The 24,553-nt window shown below is 40.8% G+C and overlaps 1 protein-coding gene across 2 annotated transcripts in view; it reads left to right on the plus strand.

Annotated features, from left to right (window-relative positions):
- Positions 1–17,655: 17,655 nt before the first annotated feature.
- LOC140728523 (protein TANC1-like) overlaps positions 17,656–24,553 on the plus strand; it is a 134,599-nt gene continuing 127,701 nt past the window's right edge. For both annotated transcript variants that reach the window (XM_073047368.1, XM_073047369.1), the window contains exon 1: positions 17,656–17,970. The gene's annotated coding sequence lies outside the window, so the exon portion shown is untranslated. The remainder of the gene's footprint in view (positions 17,971–24,553) is intronic.

Consider the following 24,553-nt stretch of genomic DNA (forward strand, 5'->3'; position numbering starts at 1 on the left):
CTCCATCTTGGACTCTAGCCTACAAAGTACCCAGGACATCTTTAGGGAACAGTGTCTCAGAAAGGCAGTGTCCATTATTAAGGACCTCCAGCACCCAAGGCATGTGATCAAGTTACCATCAGGTAGGAGGTACAGAAGCCTGAAGGCACACACCCAGCGATTCAGGAACAGCTTCTTCCCCTCCGCCATCCGATTTCTAAATGGGCATTGAATCTTTGAACACTATCTCACTTTTTAAAAAATATACAGTATTTCTGTTTTTGCACCTTTTTAAATCTATTCAATATACATTGTTGATTTACTTGTTTATTACTATTTTTATTTTATTTATTATTATTGTTTTCTTCTCTGCTAGATTATGTATTGCATCAAACTGCTGCTGCTGCTAAGTTGACAAATTTCACGTCACATGCCAGTGATAAACCTGATTCTGATTCTGAAGGTTGAGGGGAGATTTGATAGAGGTATACTGTACAAAATTATGCAAGCAGGCTTTTTTCCACTGAGGTTGGGTGAGCCTACAATTAGAGGTCATGGGTTAAGAGTGAAAGGTGAAAAGTTTATGGGGAGCATGAAGGGAAACTTTTTCACTCAGATGGTTGTGTGTGTGCAACATTCTGCCAGCACAAGTGGTGCACACATGTTCGATTTCAACACTTAAGAGAAGATTGGATAGGTACACGGATGGTGGGGGTATGGAGGGCTACAGTCCTGGTGCAGGTCAATGGGAGTAAGAAGTTTAAATAGTTTGGCACAGACTAGATGACCCAAAGGGTCTGTTTCTGTGCTGTACTTTTCTATGACTCTATAAAGGAGAGAGGGAGGGCAGAGGGGAATGTTAGAGAGAGGGGATAAGACTGTGTAGCAGATGGAGAAAGAGGGAAGGTGTCGGGTGATAGGACGATTTGGGTGGACCAGAAGGGGAGAGATTAGGACAATGGGAGAAGCAGTTCTCTGACCTTTGAGAATGCTAACTTACTAAAAACTGTTTGGGGCCTCCACCAATCTCATTGACACCCATGTCACTAAGGTTCATCTGCATTAACAGGGTTAAATGTTATATCTTTTAAATGCTTTGAATCTGTTTTTAATTATTTCATCTGCAGTTAAATCAAGTGATATCATTGTATGGAGATACCGTGCAAATGATTGCCTCCAATGAACCGCTTGCAATCAAAAATAAATGCAAAACCAGCTGTTACGGGTCCTTTCTATCACCGTGGAAAAAGTTGCTCGTAGTCTCTTGGAACTGAGGCGCTTTCACATTTGGAATATGAAAGACGGTAAAAGTGAATTATTCTCATTGTGTGATTTGATTTTTTTCTGCTTTTTGTCTCAAGGTGTTTTTAAATGTTTTAACTTTTCTGGAATGCGCTCAAGTTGTCATTCCCAATAGGCATTTTCTAGGTATAAACAGGAAATAAATACTGTAGAATGTTTCGCGTAACATAATAGAGAGGGGGCAAGCTAACGTATCTTCACATGGGGAGAAGCTCCCTTTCTCTAGTGGGAAATAATTTTCCTTTTGGGCACTGGATTAAGGTGTGGGTAATTACTGCAAGAACTTTTTGATGAAATTCTTTTCGTAGTGTTCACGTTTTTGTCCATAAGTTCTCCGTGTTACACCATGTTTTTTTTATTATAAACTGGTAGGGTTATTACTTAATGTGCGGAGTAGGATGGCTAAGTGAAGCGATATTGAGGAATATTGGGTCTATTGAGGAATATAGGATAGCAAGAAAGGAGCTTAAGAAGGGGCTGAGAAGAGCAAGGGGGCATGAGAAGGCCTTGGCGAGTAGGGTAAAGGAAAACCCCAAGGCATTCTTCAATTATGTGAAGAACAAAAGGATGACAGGAGTGAAGGTAGGACCGATTAGAGATAAAAGTGGGTAGATGTGCCTGGAGGCTGTGGAAGTGAGCGAGGACCTTAATGAATACTTCTCTTCAGTATTCACCACTGAGAGGGAACTCGATTACGGTGAGGACAATATGAGTGAGGTTGATGTTCTGGAGCATGTTAATATTAAGGGAGAGGAGGTGTTGGAGTTGTTAAAATACGTTAGGACGGATAAGTCCCCGGGGCCTGACGGAATATTCCCCAGGTTGCTCCACGAGGCAAGGGAAGAGATTGCTGAACCTCTGGCTAGGATCTTTATGTCCTCGTTGTCCACGGGAATGGTACCGGAGGATTGGAAGGAGGCGAATGTTGTCCCCTTGTTAAAAAAAGGTAGTAGGGATAGTCCAGGTAATTATAGACCAGTGAGCCTTATGTTTGTGGTGGGAAAGCTGTTGGAAAAGATTCTTAGAGATAGGATCTATGGGCATTTAGAGAATCATGGTCTGATCAGGGACAGTCAGCATGGCTTTGTGAAGGGCAGATCATGCCTAACAAGCCTGATAGAGTTCTTTGAGTGTGGGGGTAGAAGGGTGGGTTGGCAAGTTTGCAGATGACACAAAAGTTGGTGGTGTTGTAGATAGTGTAGTGGATTGTCGAAGATTGCAGAGAAACATTGATAGGATGCAAAAGTGGGCTGAGAAGTGGCAGATGGAGTTCAACCCAGAGAAGTGTGACGTGGTACACTTTGGAAGGACAAACTCCAAGGCAGAGTACAAAGTAAATGGCAGGATACTTGGTAGTGTGAAGGAGCAGAGGGATCTGGGGGTACATGTCCACAGATCCCTGAAAGTTGCCACACAGGTAGATAGGGTAGTTAAGAAAGCTTATGGGGTGTTAGCTTTCATTAGTCAAGGGATAGAGTTTAAGAGTCACGATGTAATGATGCAGCTGTATAAAACTCTAGTTAGGCCACACTTAGAGTACTGTGTCCAGTTCTGGTCGCCTCACTATAGGAAGGATGTGGAAGCATTGGAAAGGGTTCAGAGGAGATTTACCAGGATGCTGCCTGGTTTAGAGAGTATGGATTATGATCAGAGATTAAGGGAGCTAGGGCTTTACTCTTTGGAAAGAAGGAGGATGAGAGGAGACATGATAGAGGTGTACAAGATACTAAGAGGAATAGACAGAGCGGACAGCCAGCGCCTCTTCCCCAGGGCACCAATGCTCAGTACAAGAGGACATGGCTTTAAGGTAAGGGGAGGGAAGTTCAGGGGGGATATTAGAGGAAGGTTTTTCATTCAGAGAGTGGTTGGTGTGTGGAATGCACTGCCTGAGTCAGTTGTGGAGGCAGATACACTAGTGAAGTTTAAGAGACTACTAGACAGGTATATGGAGGAATTTAAGGTGGGTGGGTTATATGGGAGGCAGGGTTTGAGGGTCGGCACAACATTGTGGGCCGAAGGGCCTGTAATGTGCTGTACTGTTCTATGTTCTATGATATTGAACGAGGTAATGGTGATGTCCAAAGCCGGACTAATATATCTACACTTAGTAATCATTCGAGCTTCGGGTATATTAGAACATACTTATTCGAAGTAATATATCAAACTGATTAAGCCTAATCCCCATTTAATAAAACTTGCAATTTTCACTATGCATTCTTGTCTACCCGCTGTAACCTTTCACCTCATTGTTGATCAAGTATTCTCCAAACTCCGTCTTAATTTTATAAAAATACTATTTTAAAGCACTTTCACTGTTCTTTGAGGAAGGACTCAAAATATCATTTCCCTCTGAGAGGAGATGTTTTGGCCTCATTTGCATTAAATGAGTGAACTGTTATTTTTAAATATTGACCTCTCCAATTTTAGATTCCTCAATAAGAGAAAACATCCGCTCTCTCAAAAGTCCCCGAGAGCTTTTGTTTCAGTCGTGTTTTTTGAAGTTCCCGAAGTGTTTTCTTTCCCCTCACACACACCCTCCCAATCCTTTGCCAATTCATTTGGCAATTTGAGAGCTTGTGATAGAGGTCATTATGCCCATATTTCTTACAGAATTATTGTCTCAATATGCAATTTTAAATAAGCTTTTCATAGGGTAACCAGGAAGGAGTTTAAGAAGGCATTAGGGAACAGCATTAAGGGAAAAAAAAAACTTCCTACTAGTACGAGAACGGGTCAATGACTGATCAGGAATAAAAGAGGCAACGTATGTGTGAAGTTAGAGGAGGTCCTTAATGAATACTTTGCTTAATAATCATCAGTGAGGGGGATATTAGTGAATGAGTTTAGTGTAAAGCAGGTTGCTATTATGCTAGAAAATCTCGATTGATGTTGAGAAAGAGACGTTTAAACTTTTGGAAAACATTAGGATAGGTAAGTACCCCGAGACAGATGGGATAGACCCCTGGTTACTACGGGAAGTGAGGGAATGGGTCATTGTGCATTTGGTGATAATCTTTGCGTCCTCACTGGTCGCACAGAAGATTGGAAGATGGCAAATGTTATTCCTTTCTTTAAGAAAGGTAATGGGGATAATCACGGGAAATGTAGACCAGTGAGTCCTCCGTCAGTGGTTAGAAAACTGTTGGAGAAGATTGTTAAAGACAGGATTTCAGAACCATTGAAGAAGCATAGTCTGATTTGAGGGCAGGTTGCCCACCGCTAGCCTGATTGAATCCTTCCAGGTAGTTACAAAGCAATTTCATGAAGATGGAGCAGTGGATGTGGTTTACATGGAATTTAGAGTCTACAATGAGGCAAAGGCTAATAGAAGGGAGCATAATTTTAAGGTGATTGGACGAAAGTTGGGGGAGGGGCTTGTTAGAGGTATTTTTTTTACACGAGTGCCATGCGTGGAAATGGCTGTTAGAGACGGTGGTGGCAGTGGACACATTAGGGAGATTTTGAAGACATCCTGGATAGGAATATGGATGAAAGAAAAAATGGAGGGCTATGTGAGAGGAATTGATCTTAGAAACACACAAAGTATGGAGGAACTCAGCAGGCCAGGCAGCATCTATAGAAAAAAAAGTACAGTCGACATTTCGGGGCGAGACGTTTCGACAGGACTCAATCTTGATCTTGGAGTAGGTTGGCACAGCATCGCAGCCAAAGGGCTTGTCTTTGCTATACTGTTCTACGTCTAACATGCAGTCCACTCATGGTTGAATGCAATAGCTGGGATAGTTGTGGAAACAGATTCAATTTGAATCGGGAAGTATTTTCCCATCTGGGGGGAGTTGGGGAGCCTTGTATATGAAACTGGTGCAAACTCAATGGACTGGATGGCTTCCTTTGGTTTTGGGAAACTTTGGCCTGTTTGGTCCTTGAGGTGAGGATGACTAAAATTTGGGATATGTTTTCATTAGTTGAGAATTAGGTTATGAATTTTAGATCTAGTAGTAGCAGCACTATTATGGGTGCCTTGGTTAGCGCAATGTTACTACAGCTCGGCCCGCCGGAGTTAATTCCAGCGTCATCTGTGAGGAGTATGTACATCCTCCCCGTGGAATGCATTGGTTTTCCCCGGGTGCTCCCGTTTCTTGAGTATGCCAGCAACAAAACGAATTTCGGTTGCATATGAGCGACATACTCGGTATAAATTTGAACCGTGAACATCAGAAGTTTTGCTTCCGGTTACTTATTCACATTGAAATACTAGGACTTCCTCTATTCTAATTGAGGTTCCATGAGAATCACCCTTACTAGTGCGATCTGTTTTGTCTTTTATCTCAAGAATTTTTCTACATTGCATCTAACACTTTAAGCGTTTGTTTTGCGATCAGACTTGATTAAGTTCTCACCAAAACACTCAACCATCGTTCTGGCTTTCACAAAGTAAATTGACAAAACTCTCGCTGTTCAGCACTGATTGAAAGTAGCTGTTAATAGCCATTCAAACCATCAGTTGTAGAAAATTGCCTTGAGTTTCGGGCACAATATACTTCGAAAGCACATTCAGCTTCATCTACATTTCGCAACCAGCGAATGGCTTCTCGTTCATTGAATCTTCATGATCACCAAAATACTCTGTGTAGATTTGGGTTGAAATCCATTGTTTTCCTTAGGAATGAAACTAATATTAAGAGGTTTTCTTGCATGCATTTCGTATTTCTCTATCACAACGTTTGTTTGTGCTGATTGATGTTTATTATAACAAAATAGGTCGTGTGTTAAATAACACTTTATTTTCAACCCTTCATATAATTAGTTTGGCATGGAAAATACTTTGCATTAACTCCTTGTGGCTGACTAGTATTATTGGGTGGTATATATTTGATTTTAATGTTGTTAACTTGACCTCCCACTCAAGGATATATAAAAAAAGACAATAATTTTGTAGTATTACCATAATTTTCATCATTTTAATATTAAATGGTCATATTTGGAATAAGATTATCTTCAAAAGAAAGTTTTAATGGAATATAAATTACTGATCCAATACAAAACACAATGGTTGGAAATAGAAACAAAACAAAACAAAATGAAAAGCTTTGCTGCATCTGTAGATAAACATTTCAACATTACAAGTTGGAAGATAAGATGCTATTGCCACAGGGATTGAGGCTAGAAGAGAAGCAAAATGAAATGGGGCATCTAAACCTTGTGCCTTCAGACTAAATGGAGGCATTCTACAAAGCAGTCTTTGGTCCCCATTTTCAAGATAACCATGTGAGGAGGAATTTTTTAAGTTAAATTGTTGTAAATCTAGTCAAGAAGAAAAGAGCTTGTGAAAGGTCCAAAAAAACTAGATAATGAAAGAGATCTAGAAAATTATAAAGCTAGCAGGAAGGAGCTTAAGAATGAAATTAGGAGAGACAAAAGGGGCCATGAGAAGGCCTTGGCGGACAGGATTAAGGAAAACCCCGAGGCATTCTACAAGTATGTAAAGAACAAGTGGATAAGACGTGAAAGAATAGGACCTATCCTGTGTGACAGTGGGAAAGTGTGTATGGAACTGGAGGTACTTAACGAGAACTTCAGTATTCACTACAGAAAAGGATCTTGGGAATTGTAGGGATGACTTGAAGCAGACTGAAAAGCTTGAGCATGCAGATATTAAGAAAGGGGATGTGCTGGAGCTTTTAGAAAGCAACAAGTTGGATAATTTGCTCGGACCAGACAAAATGTACCCCAGGCTACTGTGGGAGGTGAGAGAGGAGATTGCTGAGCCTCTGGTGGTGATCTTTGCATCACCAGTGGGGTCAGGAGAGGTTCTGGGGGATTGGAGGTTTGCAAATGTTGTTCCCTTATTCAAGAAAGGGAATAGAGATAGCCCAGGAAATTATAGACCAGTCTTACTTCAGTGGTTGGTAAGTTGATGGAGAAGATCCTAAAAGGCAGGATTTATAAACATTTGCAGCATTAGGAATAGTCAGCATGGCTTTGTCAAAGGCAGGTTGTGCCCTACAAACCTCATTGAATGTTTTGAGGATGTGACTAAACATACTGAAGCTAGAGCAGTAGATGGCATGTATATGGATTTCAGCAAGGCATTTGACAAGGCACCCCATGCAAAGCTTATTGAGAAAGTAAGGAGGCATAGGATCCATGGGGACATTGCTTTGACGATCCAGAACTGGCTTGTCCACAGAAGGCAAAGAGTGGTTGTATACGGGTAATGGAGGTCGGTCACCAGTGGAGTGCCTCAGGTATCTGTTCTGGGACCCTTACTCTTCGTGATTTTTATAAATGACCTGGATGAGGAAGTGGAGGGATGGGTTAGTAAGTTTGCTGATGACACAAAGGGTGGAGGTGTTGTGGATAGTGTGGAGGGCTGTCAGAGGTTACAGCGGGACATTGACAGGATGCAAATCTGGGCTGAAAAGTAGCAGATGGAGTTCAAACCAGTTAAGTGTGAAGTGGTTCATTTTGGTAGGTCAAATATAATGGCAGAATATAGTATTAATAGTAAGACTCTTGGCAGTGTGGAGGATCAGAGGGATTTTGGGGTCTGTGTTCATAGGAAACTGAAAGCTGCTGTGCAGGTTGACTCTGTGGTTAAGAAAGTGTATGGTGTATTGGCCTTCAATTGTGGAATTGAGTTTAGGAGCAGAGAGGTAATGTTGCAGCTATATAGGACCCTGGTCAGATCCCACTTGGAATACTGTGCTCAGTTCTGGTCGCCTCACTACAAGCAGGATGTGGAAACCATAGAGGGTGCAGAGGAGATTTACAAGGGTGCTGCCTGGACTGGGGAGCATGCTTTATGAGAATGGGTTGAGTGAACTCAGCCTTTTCTCCTTGGAGTGACGGAGGATGAGAGGTGACCTGATAGAGGTGTGTAAGGTGATGAGAGGCACTGATCGTATGGATAGTCAGAGGTTTTTTCCTGGGGCTGAAATGGCTAGCATGAGAGGGCAGATTTTAAGGTGCTTGGAAGTAGATACAGAGGAGATGTCAGGGGTAACTTTTTTATGCAGAGAGTGGTGAGTGTGTGGAATGGGCTGCCGATGATGGTGGTGGAGGCGGATACAATAGGGACTTTTAAAAGATTCCTGGAGAAGTACATGGAGCTCAGAAAAATGGAGGGCTATGGATAACCCTAGGTAATTTCTAACGTCAGGACATGTTCACCACAGCTTTGTAGGCCAAAGGGCCTGTATTGTGCTGTAGGTTTTCTGTGTTTCTATGATAGTGTACTGAGTGAACCCTCAGAGCTGAAGTGGGGGGGGGGGGGGCGGCAATGGGTGATTGGAAAATCTTGAATGTGGTCCTCCTTAGACGAATGTAGGACAATTTCCTGGACATGGCATTTGAGCTCCGCTAACTTCTGGTAATTTCACTGTTTCTCTTGAACCTTGTACTTTTTTTCTTGATCTAAAATGCACAGGATTCCTTTGTTTCACTCCCTACTGCAGACTTTTACTTTTGTTCTTTGAGTTCTTTGAGGCAAAAGTACTGGTAATAACCGTTCTTTAAAAAATAAACAATTGAACTTGAGTTGAAATGGGTAAGCCAAGCAATAAACATGTTTCTCTTTTAGACTTGTTATTTTCCTGCATTAACTCGAAAACTTGATTTCTATTATTTCTTTAATTTTAGCTGTGGAGTTCTTGTTCACTTTAAGTTCCAGTGATCAAAAGTGATTCTTTCATGCATTTAGATCATAATTTAATTTTCAAAACGGTCTAATGCAGAGTTTTGTCTGGTTAGTCAATGAAGAAATATTGTTATTACTGCAGAAATTTACAAAGTAAGAATAGAATTACTATTGAATTCCTGGGTTTTCAAAATAATACTGTAACTATCAACAAATGTGATTATAGAGAATAATGTGAGCTGCTTTAATGACTATCACCTGGTAGCACTCACATCTACAGTGATGAAATGCTTTGAGAGGTTGGTCATGACTAGACTGAACTCCTGCCTCTGCAAGGACCTGGACCCAATGCAATTTGCCTATTGCCACAATAGGTCAATGGCAGATGCAATGCCAATGACTCTTCACGTGGCTTTAGACCACCTGGACAACACAAACACCTATGTCAGGATGCTGTTCATTGACTATAGCTCACACTTATACCATCATTCCCACAATCCTGATTGAGAGGTTGCAGAACCTGGGCCTCCGTACCTTCCTCAGCAATTGGATCTTCAACTTCCTAACTGGAAGACCACAATCTGTGCAGAATGGTGATGACATCTCCTCCTTGCTGACGATCAAAACTGGTGCACGTCAGGGGAGTGTACTTAGTCCGCTGCTCTACTCTCTCTCTCTACTCATGACTGTGTGGCTAGTCATTAGCTTAAATACCATAATTTAATTTGATGATACAACTATTGTTGGTAGAATCTCAGATGGTGACAAGAGGGCGTACAGGAGCAAGATATGCCAACTAGTGGAGTGGTGTCTCAGCAACAACCTGGCACTCAACATTAGTAAGACGAAAAAGCTGATTGTGGACTTCAGGAAGGGTAAGATGAAGGAACACATACCAATCCTCATAGAGGGATCAGAAGTGGAGAAGGTGAGCAGTTTCAATTTCCTGGGTGTCAAGATCTCTGAAGACCTAATCTGGTCCCAACATATCGATGCAATTGTAAAGAAAGGCAAGGCAGAGACTAAAGAATTTGAAGAGGTTTGGTACATCAACAAATGCACTCAAAAACTTCTATACATGTACCATGGAGAGCATTCTGACATGCTGCATTGCTGTCTGGTATGGGGGGGGGGGGCACAGGACTGAAAGAAGCTGCAGAGGTTGTAAATTTAGTTGGCTCCATCTTGGGTACTAGCCTACAAATTACCCAGTACATCTTCAAGGAGCGGGATCTCAGCATCAATTATTAAGGATCTCGAGCACCCAGGGCATGCCCTTTTCTCACTGTTACCATCAGGTAGGAGGTACAGAAGACTGAAGGCACACACTCAGCGATTCAGAACCAGCTTCTTCCCTTCTGCCATCCGATTTCAAAATGGACATTGAACCCTTGGACACTACATCACTTTTTAAATATATATTTGTTTTTTTGCACAATTTTTAATCCTTTCAATATAGATATACTGTAAATGATTTACTTATTTATTATTTTTCTATATTAGTATTGCATTGAACTGCTGCTGCTAAGTTAACAAATTTCACAACACATGCCGGTGATAATATACCTGGTTCTGATGATTCTGATTCTGAATATCATACACCTTTCTATTCAAAGGTATGAAAGTCCTCAAACAAGAGGTGAAGCATGATCAAAAAATCAAATCTCGTCAAAACTCAAGGTAAATGATTCTACATTCTTTCCAACATGTGTTGTAGTGAATGCATAAAGCAAACTACTTTCCACATGATATGAGAATATAATAATAGCTTTTCAATCCTGCCAGTAGTGGCAAGGGATTAAAAACATTTTTTAAATTGAGGTTAGTAATCTGAACCAAAGCCATTCTTATTTTGAAGCCAATTGCCATGTTGCTTATGGTGCTCAGTTCTTCATGAGTAACTGCCAATGCATCCTTCATATTTGGAAAAGATCTTCTGCATGAATAAACTCTCACTCCCAGCCAGGTACAGGTATTGATAACAAATTCTGCCATCTTCATCAGGGATGATGCCTGGGATGTCTAGTCTGATGGTACTTATACCTCCATAGACTGCCCCTCCTGGTTTGGTTGGTTCTCCTCCAATCAGGAGGGACGGACTACGATGTATAAATACCACTGGGCTAGACATGCCCAGGCATCATCCCCAATGAAGATGGCTGAGTTTATAATCAACATTTTGATGACAATTGATATCTGAACTCAGCTGGAAGCCCGAGAAGAGCTTGTTCATCATATACTCAGGGAAAGCACTAGATCCTTTTTCACTATTTTGCATGTTTGCCTCTTGTGTGAATCCCTATTTGAATCTGTGACAAATTTAACATCAATAAATTGAATATCTGAATTTTTTCTTTTTAAACTGTCAGTGCCTGCTCAAATTCTGAACTTGGTTCAGAATGTAAATTTTGTTGAGCTGAAGTAACTGTAAATGCTGGAGGAACTCAGCAGGCCAAGCAGCATCTATGGAAAAGAGTACAGTCAATGTTTCGGGCAGAGACCGAGTTACTCGAGCATTTTGAGTGTGTTGCTTGGATATCCAGCATGTGCAGATGTTCTCTTGTTTGTGTATTAACTGTACTAACCTTTAGGTAAAGGAAAATTCATCAGGGTTTTTCCACTGGAGTTGTATTTGATTCTCTATTGATTGGGAATTTATTTGAGGTTTTGGACAACTTCCCAAACCAAATAGTTTTGTTTTCCAGTTTAGTCACTGTTTTAGAGAATTGGTCATTTCTGTTATAGTTCATCATTAGTCCAATGTAACTGAAAAATTGAGTGAACAAGTTGACAATAGAATAGAAAACTCTACCTCCATATAGGTTTCCTTACAAGTCTATAAATTCAACTTGGAGCTTTATCCATTTTACCTATTTGGGAGACAGTAGACCATAAATATAAAATTATTGATACTACCTTGCATTCCTCCTGCCATACAAACCATTTAAAATCTGGATGTTTAAAGTTCTTGGTACAGTCATGTATATACAACATTATCAATCTTGCTTCATGGGAAAACACATTTTAGAGGGTCATTCAGTCCAGTATCCTGGCATAAATGTTTAATAAGCAGCAACTGCATAAATTATTTAACTATGTTAAAGAATATTATTTAAATTCCACTTTATTTAATGTGTGAAATTGGATTTTCCACCATGATGATATTAGTCAGTCCAGCATTTCACTTCCTACTTTGATTTTTTTTTTGTTTGCTTGGGGGTGGGTTTTGAGAAACAATTCCAGTTAATTAAGACAACTTTTTAAAAAAAAAGTAATGGAGAAAATGGCTTGAATTCCCTTAGTTTATCTGGTATATTATGCTGCTTAATTGGAACAGGAGACTTGCAGAACAGTTTCTAACTGGTGTCATTCACATGCATGTGTGTGGCTATTGGACAGTACACAGTGCTTAGAGTGAGCAGTTTAAAATAGCATCAGTTGCCTGTGTGTGTGTTCAAAAAGCAGTGATTTGAACAGTAAGACAACTCAGAACTGTTTTGCTCACTGCGGTTTCAAACAACGAAGTTTGGAGATGTCAGAAACGGCCAGGAGTGAAGATTAAATGATTAAGTTGGGAATTATGAAGAATTTGAAGGTATTTGCAATCATCTTGAGTGTTACAATGAAAATGAAGACTTGGAGAATGCAATCATTGAAAGCATTGTATGAAGGCAGTCCATTATCTGCTTTAGATGTCTGCATTGATTTTGTTCATTTACACTGAATAAAAAGAACACCAGTGTACAATGAATTCTTCTGTTGATAATTGTTAGGAACTAATAGTTTTATAGTTCTGTAGCATTATCAATGTTCTAATTTGTTACTCAGTTAAATGGTAGTTTTTATACTTTTTAACTATATTCATTAAACCAGCTAATTGGGATAGTCACTAAATTGGGACAAAATATACAGGTCCTGATGCATCCCAATTAATTGGAATCCACTGTATTTTTCCACAGCTGAAGCTGGTGATATTTACTCTTTTCATTGCTTGTGTGGTAGTGCTTGTCTGCTTTGCCTTTCAAGTGTTATTTGTTTTCAGCTTCCTGTTGAAACGGATCACAAATGCACCAACTTCCAGATACTGTATGTAATAGAATTAATTTATTTCTATATTTTTCAGAGCTATCGATGCATCTAAAATGAGTTTTGCCTTGGCTAGAACTATTTACAAGGTGAGTACTTGAATAAAAATATTACCACAGGCAATTCAAAACAATAAGCTTGCATAAATTAGTCTGCATTCTTTCTTTTATATGCTTATGAAAAAGAATTGTTTGTAATATTGATGCACATTTCTGCCTTCCCTATGAAAATTCATGGTCCAATAACTCAAACATCTATGTTTTGAGTTTGAAATGCCAGAAACTGGCTCGCACCCATGTAACTATTACTGTCTTTCCTTTCCTTTGTAGTTCTAGTTGAAGTGGGAAGGAGAGGGTATTGACAAAAGAAAGGTAACATGAGTTAATTTCATGTGAAATTTTGCACAATAGCTTGATTGTAGCAGTCAGTGAATTTTAGGTTGTGCCTGTAATTTTTAAACGGCACTTTTTGGTTGTCTGTAATTTGAACTACATAACAGGGCAGTACAGTAGCATAGTGGTTAGCATGCTTTACAGTACAGGCGACCTGGGTTCCATTCTCGTCGCTGTCTGTAAAGAGCTTGTATGTTCTCCCCATGCCCATGTGGATTTCCTCCAGGTGCTCCAGTTTCCAGATAGTAGGTTAAGTTGTCATTGTAAATTGTTCTGTGATTAGACTATGGTTAAATAGGAGGGTTGCTGGGTTGCATGGCTCAAAGGGCCTATTCTGTGCTGTACCTCAATAAAATAAATTGCTTTGATTTATCCCTTTTGGTGGGGGTGAGTGGGAAAGAGGGCCCATACTGGAGTGAATGTGACTCTAATGTGGATTAATTTATGTAATGTCTAAATTGTGATTTGTGGTTAGCTTTAAAATTATTAAATTACAAGAAAATGTTATGCAAGTTCTGTAGTCAAGCTCAAATTTTAATGAAGTAAGAATTATAGATACTTGTCCAGAATGGCAAATATGGGAGATGCCTTAGCATCTATACTTTAGATCTTGGGTTGTTTCCTTTTCAATATCACCTTAATAAACTGCCAGTCTAGTTCAGCAGCAGTAAAGCCCTCCCTTGAACAGTCATTGAGATGGTTTAAGATTTAAACATAGCATCTATTACACTGTATGGTCATCACTTACTTGCATCTGGTAACAACAGCTGGTGGGGTGGGGAGAAGATAAGGGAAGAAACTAAGAAAACAAAGAAACCAATTGGTTTGGAGTTTTTGGCATTATGCTGGTTGGGTGTCAAAAGTGGTACTTCATATGACTGTACAGAAAAGCTATAATTGCATTGACCCCAAAATTCTGGTCAAATGACCATAAGGGTTATCTTCCTTGATAGGCTGGGTATAATTTTGCTGTTTTTACAATATGAATGGTGTTAATAAATTGCTTACAAGCTCCACTTTTGAACCTGCACCTGAAACAAATCCTTCAAAGATTAGGCTAGTATATATTGATTTCCAATTTTCAGCTGAGCTATAACTTTCCATGTACAATTGCACATCAAAAGTCTCTGCCAGCTCAGAAGTTCTCATCACGAAGGTACATTCACCTTATTCATCAGCCACGGAAGTGTTGAAATGTGATTACTTGCCAAGTGTATATCCAGCAGCAGCCACTAAAAAGATTGAAGAAAACAAGATTAAAACTTCAGCAACTACAGACCTAGAGCTTTGTATCTTTGTAAAAGTTGTTTCAGTGCATTCGGATGTTTCATAACATATTGGCTCAAACTGCACACCATGAAGTGACCTAATTAGTTCCTCTGGTGATTTAATTGTAGAAATTTGAATTAATTTTGTGGCTGTCTTTCAAACTAAATGATTAATTTCAAGACATGGTAGATGAACTTTCAAAAGATAATTGACTTGCAGTTATTAGGGAAAAAATGCAAACTTGTTTAACCTTCCCCTGTTGTAAATAAACCATTGTTGACCTACTCATCTATGCTAACTTCTAATGATGCATTTTAATTCCTTTAACTACTATCCTCCTTTGCCTGAATATTTACCACATGGAAAGGCATTTTAGGATTAAAGTCTGTACAGGCTTTTGTAAGAATAATCTAGTGAATTCCACTTGCTTGCCTTCTACTATTATGCCTCTGCCACTCCACCCCCAACTTCTCTCCATCAGCTATCCAATTTCCCCATAGCTCCAAGTTATTCTTCCTATAGTTGCACAGGGTAACTCATTAACCCATCTAGCCAACTAATGAATAATGAATCTTGCTCCTATGGTTTGGTTTGAGGACCAAATCTGTTGCAAATATATCCATGATGATGCCAAAAAAACAGATAACAAAAGAGCTAGAATGAATGAAAAGCTAATAGAAATCCAGTAATTTTAAAAAATGAGACTGAAACTCTAATCTCCATCCTGTGGTGAATGACATCTGATTTAGTTAGGTAGAAGACCATTCCAGCAGCAATATAAATGCATCAACTGATTATTTCATTAAAAGAAATGTCACAGATCTTTATACAGATTGAGGAAAAGGATGGAGAGGTAGTTATATGATTTCAAATTTGAGAACTAAAATTCTGTCAATTTATTCATGAATAAATATGTACTTGTGTGAAGTGGCTTGCTTGTAGAAGGATATTCCATTAATATTTTCATTCTCAAACTGTCAAAGCCCAGCCATTAGTACAGGAAAATGAAACTGAAGTATTTGCAAGCTTCATGAAGTTGATCCAGTTTAACACTCCTTACTGAAAATGTAGAATGTGGCAAATCCTACGGAACTTGCGAATTTCAGACTTGCCTTTCTGGGGTAAGTTTTCCAAGCAGAGGTATATTAATTACCCAAACAATAAATGCCCAATTATAGAAAATCTCATTAGCAATGTTAAATGAGATTGCATTCATTTGCTATTAACCTGCTTATTGAGGTTCAGATGGCATGGTTGAGATGGGCTGTAAGAGCCCTGTTTGTGTGTAATCTTATGAAATGTAGGTCAGATGGCATCCACAAAGGGAAACAATGCTTCAGGCTGATGATCTTTCACTAGGAATAGTAGTAATAGAATGTGCATTGTTTCCAAGGAGTGGTTGGAAGGATTCAGAAAATGTCTGCTTGGAGATCAAGAATATGTAAAGAGTGGGGTTAGTTGAGAGGAGGTAGTGCAGGCTTGTTTATAGCAGCTAATTCCTCTAGAATCAGAATCTGGTTTAATATCACTGGCATATCATGACATTTGTTAACTTTACGGCAGCAGTACAATGTGATACATGGTAAATACAGAGGGAGAAAACTGAACTACAGCAAGTGTCTTAAATAGTTAAGTAGTGCAAATAAAAGGGGGGAAAAGTAGTGAGGTAGTGTTCATGGGTTCAATGTCCAAGAAGCTGTTCCTGGATCACAGTCTGTGCCTTCAGGCTTCTGTACCTCCTTTCTTATGGTAGCAATAAGAAGGAATGTTCTGAGTGGTGGGGGTCCTTAATAATGGATGCCACCTTCCTAAGGCATTACTTCTTGAAATGTCTTGGATACCATAGAGGCTAGTACCCATGATGGAGCTAACTAATTTTACAAGTTTCTGCAACTTTAATCTTCTACAGTAGCGCTGTCCACAGTCAGAATGCTCTCTATCTACATTTGTAGAAGTTTGAGTGTTCTAGTTGACAAATCAAATCTCCTCAAACTCCTAATGAAATATAGCCACTGTCTTGCCTTTATAGCTGCATCAATGTGTTGCCACCAGGTTAGGTCCTCAGAGACACTGATACCCAGGCACTTAACATTGCTCACTCTCCACATCTGACCCTTCTATGAAGACTGGTTTCTGTTCCCTCATCTTGCCCTTTCTGAAGTCCACAATCAGCACATCACTGCAACATCACTCAACTAACAGGAATATCTCGCAATAAAGATTAGAGTGAGGACAGAGGGAAATTTAAAAAAGAAAATCCTGTAATTAGTGGTAATGGAACCCAGCAACCGCTAGAAAACTGAGCTTTAAAATGATCACTTATTTCAGAAGGACAGGCAGCTTCTGTGGAGAGGAGAAATTGTGATGTTCTACATTGATGAATTTGCATCAGCTCTGGCTGCAGCATGGAAAGCAAAAGCTGCAGATGCCAGTTAGCAGAAATAAAACCAGTTGGTGGTTGATAGAATGGAAAACATCAGTAAAGAAAAAAATTAAGCCAATGACTCCAAGCTATTAGTTTGTCAAGTGCAATGAGCATGAAATGTAAACTTACTAATTAAACCATATGCTGAGAACAAATGGGTTCCCATACCAGCAAAGCTGATCTGCAGATAGCATCACCCTGTAGCACAACTCAAGCCACTCTACCACATTAAGGGCAAATATTGAGTATCTCGACTAAATCTCCCATTCGTCTAGCTGGTTTTCTAATTTTGTCAAGTTCCCTTGATTTATAAATTGGCATCAGCTATCACTGCAAACCAGTAAACTGCACTCCAAATGGGATCTTATTTTCTCCCATTACCCTCTACTTTTCAAAGTGGTTGATTTCCTTCAACACTGAAGTACACAACTTCATAATTTCCCACAAAATGATCCATGTCCACTCTTGACCGCTCCTGTACTCTACCCGAGTCTTTTGCCTGAAATAGCCACCTTTTTAGTTGCCGCCGACGGTCTGGGTACCACTTCATTGTTCAGGTGACTTTTAAAGTGAGCATCGTAGTCAACGAGGCAAGACGTAACCTGTTCGGTGGGCTTCTCTCAGTGGGCGAGCCAGGAGGAAGACTGACAGTCTGGAGCCCAGTTATCCAATGCAGAAGGTGTACGGGGAATTGCAGACTGTGAGTGAGCCAGTGAGGATCAGGAAGAAGAGGCGGGATCTGGGTTTCCATTCCAATGACCTCATTGGTGTCGGTGGGAGGAGAATGGCTCTCGGTTGGGTCGTAATGTGGCGAAGGGCGGCTGAAAAATAGGAAAGTTCCATCCCGAGTCGGCGAGTCTTAAAGCTCAGCCCAGGAGAACCCGCTTTCATTTACCGCCCCTGGTAAAGCCTCCTTGGTGAGTTGGAAGGTTTTCTTTTTGCTTTCCCGAACTTTTCTCGGATCAGTTGCGTGGGAGGATTGCGGATCCTTTGATGACGGCGGATTGAGAGCGGTACTGGGCCGAACGGACTGGGGACCCGTTGCCCCGGCGGCGCTGGGGGAAAGTTCTGGAAGATTGGCGGGGCGCGGGGAGCCCCGGTCCCGGAGCCGGAGCCGGGAGGCAGGTCGCCCGCCCGCTGGTGGTGGTGGCGGGAGGGGGGGAAGGGAAAGCAGCGCACGCTTGTTGTGTCACTGGCTGGAAAGGGCAGGGTGCGGGCTGGCTGGCTGGCTGGCTGCGAATTGCAGCTGCGACGACTTGTTGCTGAGTCGCTGGAAACGCCCTGACCACCAAAAGAAGTTGATTGTTTGATGTGGATGTCGACCGACGGGTGTGAAGCAGACGATCCCAATCACTCAAGCGACTGTATGTTGTTTTTAACCGCACTCGCTCTCTCTCCTGTATGTGTGTGTCACTTAGACTTCAAATCGTCCTTTTCTGATTACAGATTACATTTTTTTTCAGAAAAAGTTGTAATTGATGTCTATACGCTTAGAATAAAGAGTACCGAAGACGGACTATCATGTAAAAAAAATGTGGTGAGGGGGGACTTGAGACGCAAAGTTTTGAGTAAATTGCAAGCAGATTCTGTAAATAAGAACCGTTCAAATTATGATTATAGTTCTGAGCTCCATTACATGTACTTTCATCCTTCTAGAAATGCTTAGTTATTTAAATAGGTGGGCATTACCAAATGTAATCATTCAAAAACAATTAAACTAGAGGAAATCAGAGATGCAGAATTTAATGTTAATGAACATAACATTTTAACATAATGAAGCATACAAACGGACAGAGACTGAAAGAACTCTGTGGTGTGAAAGTATAAGTACTGTCTGTGGCTTCTTTCCTAGCCTATTTTGGTTCATCTTTAACCACAGACCCTAATTTTGTGTTCTGTTTGTTCTAAAATAACTTCAATCTAAAACATAAATAAAAACAATGAATTTTGGAATATTATCCTTCTTGATCAGAATACATTCTATCCTTGAGTTTTGCACCATTTGAGAAGGTTTCTAGTGATCTAATGGACACATACAAGCCCGTATGCTTCCTATGCTCTAGGCTTGAATCTCCCTTGGAAGATAACAGGTGGTCATCCCAGTTTCTGAATGATTACTTGGCCAGGCCCAGTGAGGAGATCCCCCTTAACTGCTCCACCTCTGACCAGTTTCTTATATGAGACCAGATCAGAGGCCTTACTGAAATCTACATTGATTATATGTAGATCTCAATGATGTACTATGATATCAGCCAGCTCCATGGGGGGGGCACAACCCTCCACACAATCAAATGCACCTTCAAGAGGTGGTACATCAAGAAGGCAGCATCTGTCACCAAAGATTCCCATCATTCTAAGATATCACCACTTCTTGTTAATACCATTGCAGAGGAGATACAAAAGCCTGAAGACCCACATTCAGTGATCAGATTTGAGGTCCCTGAATTTGAGGATTATTTCATCATTCCCTTGTCTTTAGCACTATTTATTTATTTTATAATTTATAGTAACTTTGTGTTTTGCTCTGTGGTGTTGCTGCAAAACAAATCTCACCACATAAGACTGATAACAAATCTGATTCTGTTATCTTTGTGCAAAATTCAGTCAAATTGGCTAGACAGGGTTTCCCGCAACAAAACCACACTATCTTTGATTAACCTCTGCCTTTCCAAGTATAAATTAATCCTGCTGCTCAGATTTTTTTCCAATAACTTCTCAAAAGTTCAAAGTAAATTTATTATCGAAAATACATATGCATCACCACATACAACCCTGAGATTCATTTTCTTGCAGGCATACTCAATAAATCTAATAACCATAATAGAATCGATGGAAGACTGCACCCAACAGGGTGGACAACCAGTGTGCAAAATACGACAAACTGGGCAAATATAAAAGGAAAAAAAGAAATAATAATAATAATAATAAAATGAGCAATAAATATCGAGAACATGAAGTTGAATCCTTGAAAGTGATTCTTTAGGTCGTGGGAACACTTCAGTGATGGGGCAAGTAAAGTTATCCTCTCTGGTTCAGGAGCCTGTTTTTTTCAGGGATAATAACTGTTCCTGATCCTGTTGGTGTGAGTCTTGAGGCTCCTGTACCACCTTCCTGATGGCAACAGCAAGAAGAGAGCATGACCTGGGTGTTGTGGGTTCCTGAAGTTAGATGCTGCTTTCTTGCAACAAAGCGTTACCACTGATTTGAGACTTAGGCTTATAATTACCTCACTTGTTCCTCCTGCCTTTCTTCAAGAAAGCTATCAGATTTGTAGATCTGCTATATTCATCATTTCACCTTGACCAGCAAAGATTTAAACAACTGTTTTCTAATTATCTTTGAGTTTCTCAATGAAAATATTTGTTGTTATCTTTTACCATGGCCACAAATTATTTCTTTGCCAATATCTTGGGTTGTACCAGATTATTTATATATTTTTATGTGTGTATTTCCTCAGTTCAGCCTATCACTCCAGCTTGCACACCTACTTAATTTGTATATAGGTCCTTAAATGTAATCTGAATTCTCCTACCAAGCACCTTTGTGGAAACAGAGGCACTGCAAGGGCTGCAGTCGTTCTAGTAGAACTGCCTTTCTGGACACCCCATCTCAACATTCTGTAGATATGCTGTTCGGCCTTGCTGCCCAAACAGGGAACAAATAATAAAAAGTTCATTGCTCATCTATTAGAATTTTTCCTTCGATATCTTTAGATTTGATTATCTTAATCATTGTCGTGGCTGACCACTCTGCATAAATTTGTTCAAACAAGACCATATTCTGTTCTGTGTCAGTCATCATACATGATTGTCAATGTCAATGCATATCGCTGACCTGTATATTGAGATGCTTCAAATGTTAAAAGCATTTACTTTTTCATTTATATCACAATTTTGCCTTTCACTTCCTTGTAATCCAATCACTTTTCACTCTTTAAATTGAAAATGAATTAAATCCAAAACTCTGGCTCATTTTCTATTGTTTGTACAACCCCAACCATAATGTTATACACTGTGCAAAATTATATATTCAGAATGAACACTTCACACTAGTATGTCTGTAATGTATCAGCACTTGGTTTAAGGTTAAGTGCTCTGCCCACAATTCCTCAGTGGTTCTTGGCAATGACTATGCTGTTAATAGTCAATTCACCTTCTGGTTCAGTGAGTAATGCTGTGGGAATGTACCAAGTGGATATTAAAGGGGCAGGTCATGTCTTTAAAGACTTGACTGAGTTTTTTTGAGGAGGTGACCAAGGTGGTTGAGGGTAAGGCAGTGGATATTGTCTATGTGACTTTAGTAGGACATTTGATATATATCCGAGATGACTTGAGTCTCGATGTGGACTAGACCAAAGAGGTGATTGTAGACTTCAGGAAGGTGCAGGCTGACCACTCCTCACTGTGCATACATGGCTTTTCCATGGAGAGAGTTGGAAGCACCAAGTTTCTGGGAGTGTGCATAATGGACAATATCAGATGGTCTCTCAACACCACCTCTTTGGTCAGGAAAGCACAGCAGTGTCTCCACTTCCTGATGAGATTTATGCAAATTAGCCCCCTCACCTCCATTTTAACCACATTTTACAGGAGCACCGTTGAGAGTGTCCTAACCAGCTGCATCTCTGTTTGGTGCGAGAATTGCAAGGCATCTGACCACTGTCCCTACAAAGGATTGCGAGGACTGCTGAGATATTTATCAAGAGCACAGGGCCCTTAGCATTGTCGATGAATCCTCCCATCCATCCAACAATCTCAGACCCCTAACCATCAGGCAAGAGGTACTGTAGCATTAGGACAAGAGCTGTTAGGATCGGAAACAGTTTCATTCCCCAGGCCTTAAGACTAGTGAACTCCCTGCCACCATTTAGACCTCCTCTTGCATGAAATGCCAATAGTGTTAATTCTCAAGCACGAGGAAATCTGCAGATGTTGGAAATTCAAGCAACACACACAAAATGCTGGATTGAACGCAGCAGGCCAGGCAGCATCTATAGGAAGAAGTACAGTCGAAGATTCGGGCTGAGAACCTTCGTCAGGACTAACTGAAAGAAAAGATAGTAAGAGATTTGAGAGGGGGAGGGGGATATCCAAAATGATTGGAGAAGACAGGAGGGGGAGGGTTTTTTCCTCCTTTCTTTTCTTTCTCTGCCCCTCTCCCAATCACTCCTTGCCTGTTCTCCATCTCCCTCTGGTTCTCCCCTCCCCCTTTCTTTCTCCCTAGGCCTCCTGTCCCATGATCCTTTCCCTTCTCCAGCTGTGTATCCCTTTTGCCAATCAACTTTCCAGCTCTTAGCTTTATCCCTCCCCCTCCTGTCTTCTCCTATCATTTTGGATTTCCCCCTCTCTCTCCCACTTTCAAATCTCTTACTATCTTTTTTTTCAGTTAGTCCTGATGAAGGGTCTTGGCCAGAAATGTTGACTGTACTTCTTCCTATAGATTAATGGTCACCAACATTTTTAAGCCCGGGATTCCCTACCTCGGCCTTAGTAAAAGGCAAGATCAACCCCAGATCAATTAGTTACATGCATGCGTGCCGGGGCAGAAAAGACAGGAAGTAGAAATAATGTATAAACACCGGGGGTACCCAACCTTTTTTTGCACTGTGGACTGGTTTAATATTGACAATATTCTTGCGGACCGACCGACGGGGGGGTGGGGGTGTTAAACACGAAGGGAATACAGCAGTACTTGAAGAAGGTTCCTTATGTCCAGTCTATTCTGCAATTTAGTTTCGCGGCTCTCAGCACTTAGTTTCTGTCCCGCACTGCTCACGTTTTTTCTGCTGAAAAAACTCAACGGGTTTGTCTTTAAGTGCTGGGTGCTTGGACTCAGGGTACCGAAGCAGTTTTGAGGGCTTCATTGCCTCATTAGACAGCCTCTGGGTCCAAACTCCAGCCTCCTGCCCACCCGCCACCAGACGCCTTGGCCAGGTGGGGTTGGTCATGGGTCAGGTGAGAGGACAAGGTCAGGGCCGGAGGTCCCCGTGCCGGGGCCATGGCAGTTGCAGTCCGGAGAGAGCGACCGACCGAGCAAGGAATGTGACAGGGCGCGTCCCTGTCCACCCTTGTAGGATCTGTCGGCCGACAAAAGTTTGTTTCAGTAGATCGCAGCAGGGTAGCTGCTCTGATACTTATGAAACCCTGAGCCCAAATTAGGTCGTCTGCAAATATTTTAGGACCGGGTTCCCCACGAACATTCAGTGTGGTAAACAGGTTTAGAGGCAGCGCTCTAGGCCAGCAGCAACGGTACTTCCCGCCAGCAGCCCGAGGCCAACCAGTGATTCCTGGCGTGAGGGTATCACTGCGGTTAGGCGACTGCTGACCTCGCATGTATTCAAGTTCAACACTTGACCGGCATGACAGGGAATGAGGAAAGGTGCAGCTGACTCATCGTTTTCTCGCGGCCCAGTGGTTGGGGACCACTGAATTACACTGTGCAGTGCGGGGGAGCTACACTCATGCACACTGGACAGAAAGAACGGAACTAAAACCCCGCAACCCGGAAACAATCTCTCAACAGTATTTGTGTATTTATTTTTCTTTTTTTTCGGGATCTACTGGGAAAGTCTCAAAGATCGATGGGTTGGCGACCACTACTATAGATGCTGCCTGACCTGCTGCATTCCACCAGCATTTTGTGTGTGTTGCTAGTGTTAGTTCTATTTATTTTGTAACTTGTATCATAAATGCACCTATTTTTGTTAACTTGTTTGTAGTAATCTTACTTTGTGTTCTCTATGTGAATTATATGTACAGGTGGCCCCCGTTTTTTGAACGTTTGCTTTACGACAGCTCACTGTTACGAAAGGCCTATATTAGTACCTGTTTTCGCTAACCAAAGAGGATTTTCGCTTTTACGGGAAAAAAAGGCATCCGCTTTATACTTGTGTTTACCCCGAGAAAGAGTACTATGACTGTGAAACCTTGTGCGGGCAGTTGTGTGCGTATGTGCCGATTTTTTTTTCTCCAAATTGATTTTGGTTCACTGTCTTTCCGATTTTGATAAATGAAACTACACCGTACATACAATATTTCTAACTTTATATAGCTGTGTCTTTATCATATCATTCCTGCTTTTACTATATGTTTGAGTTATTTTAGGTTTTATGTGCTATTTGGTATGATTTGGTAGGTTATTTTTTGGGTCTGGGAACGCTCAAAAAATTTCCCCATATAAATTAATGGTAATTGCTTCTTTGCTTTACGACATTTTGGCTTACAAACGGTTTCATGGGAACGCTGTACTTTTGGATAGCGGGGGAAACCTCTGCAGTGTTGTGCATTTGGTCTGGAGGAATGTTGTTTCATTTGGCAGAGTGCAATTGAATGACAATAAGCTCGAAATTGAAGCGACTTGGGCAAAATTGTAGATGGATTGGTTAGCAGGTTTGCCGATGAATGCAAAAGTCAGTCCAGTTGTAGACACTGAAGGTGGTTACCAAAAAAACAGAGCGGGATTTTGAGTACCGGTAGTTACTATTATTGGCAAAGAAATGGT

Source organism: Hemitrygon akajei, chromosome 5 (genome assembly GCF_048418815.1).
Source record: "Hemitrygon akajei chromosome 5, sHemAka1.3, whole genome shotgun sequence".
Classification (NCBI taxonomy): Eukaryota; Metazoa; Chordata; class Chondrichthyes; order Myliobatiformes; family Dasyatidae; genus Hemitrygon; species Hemitrygon akajei.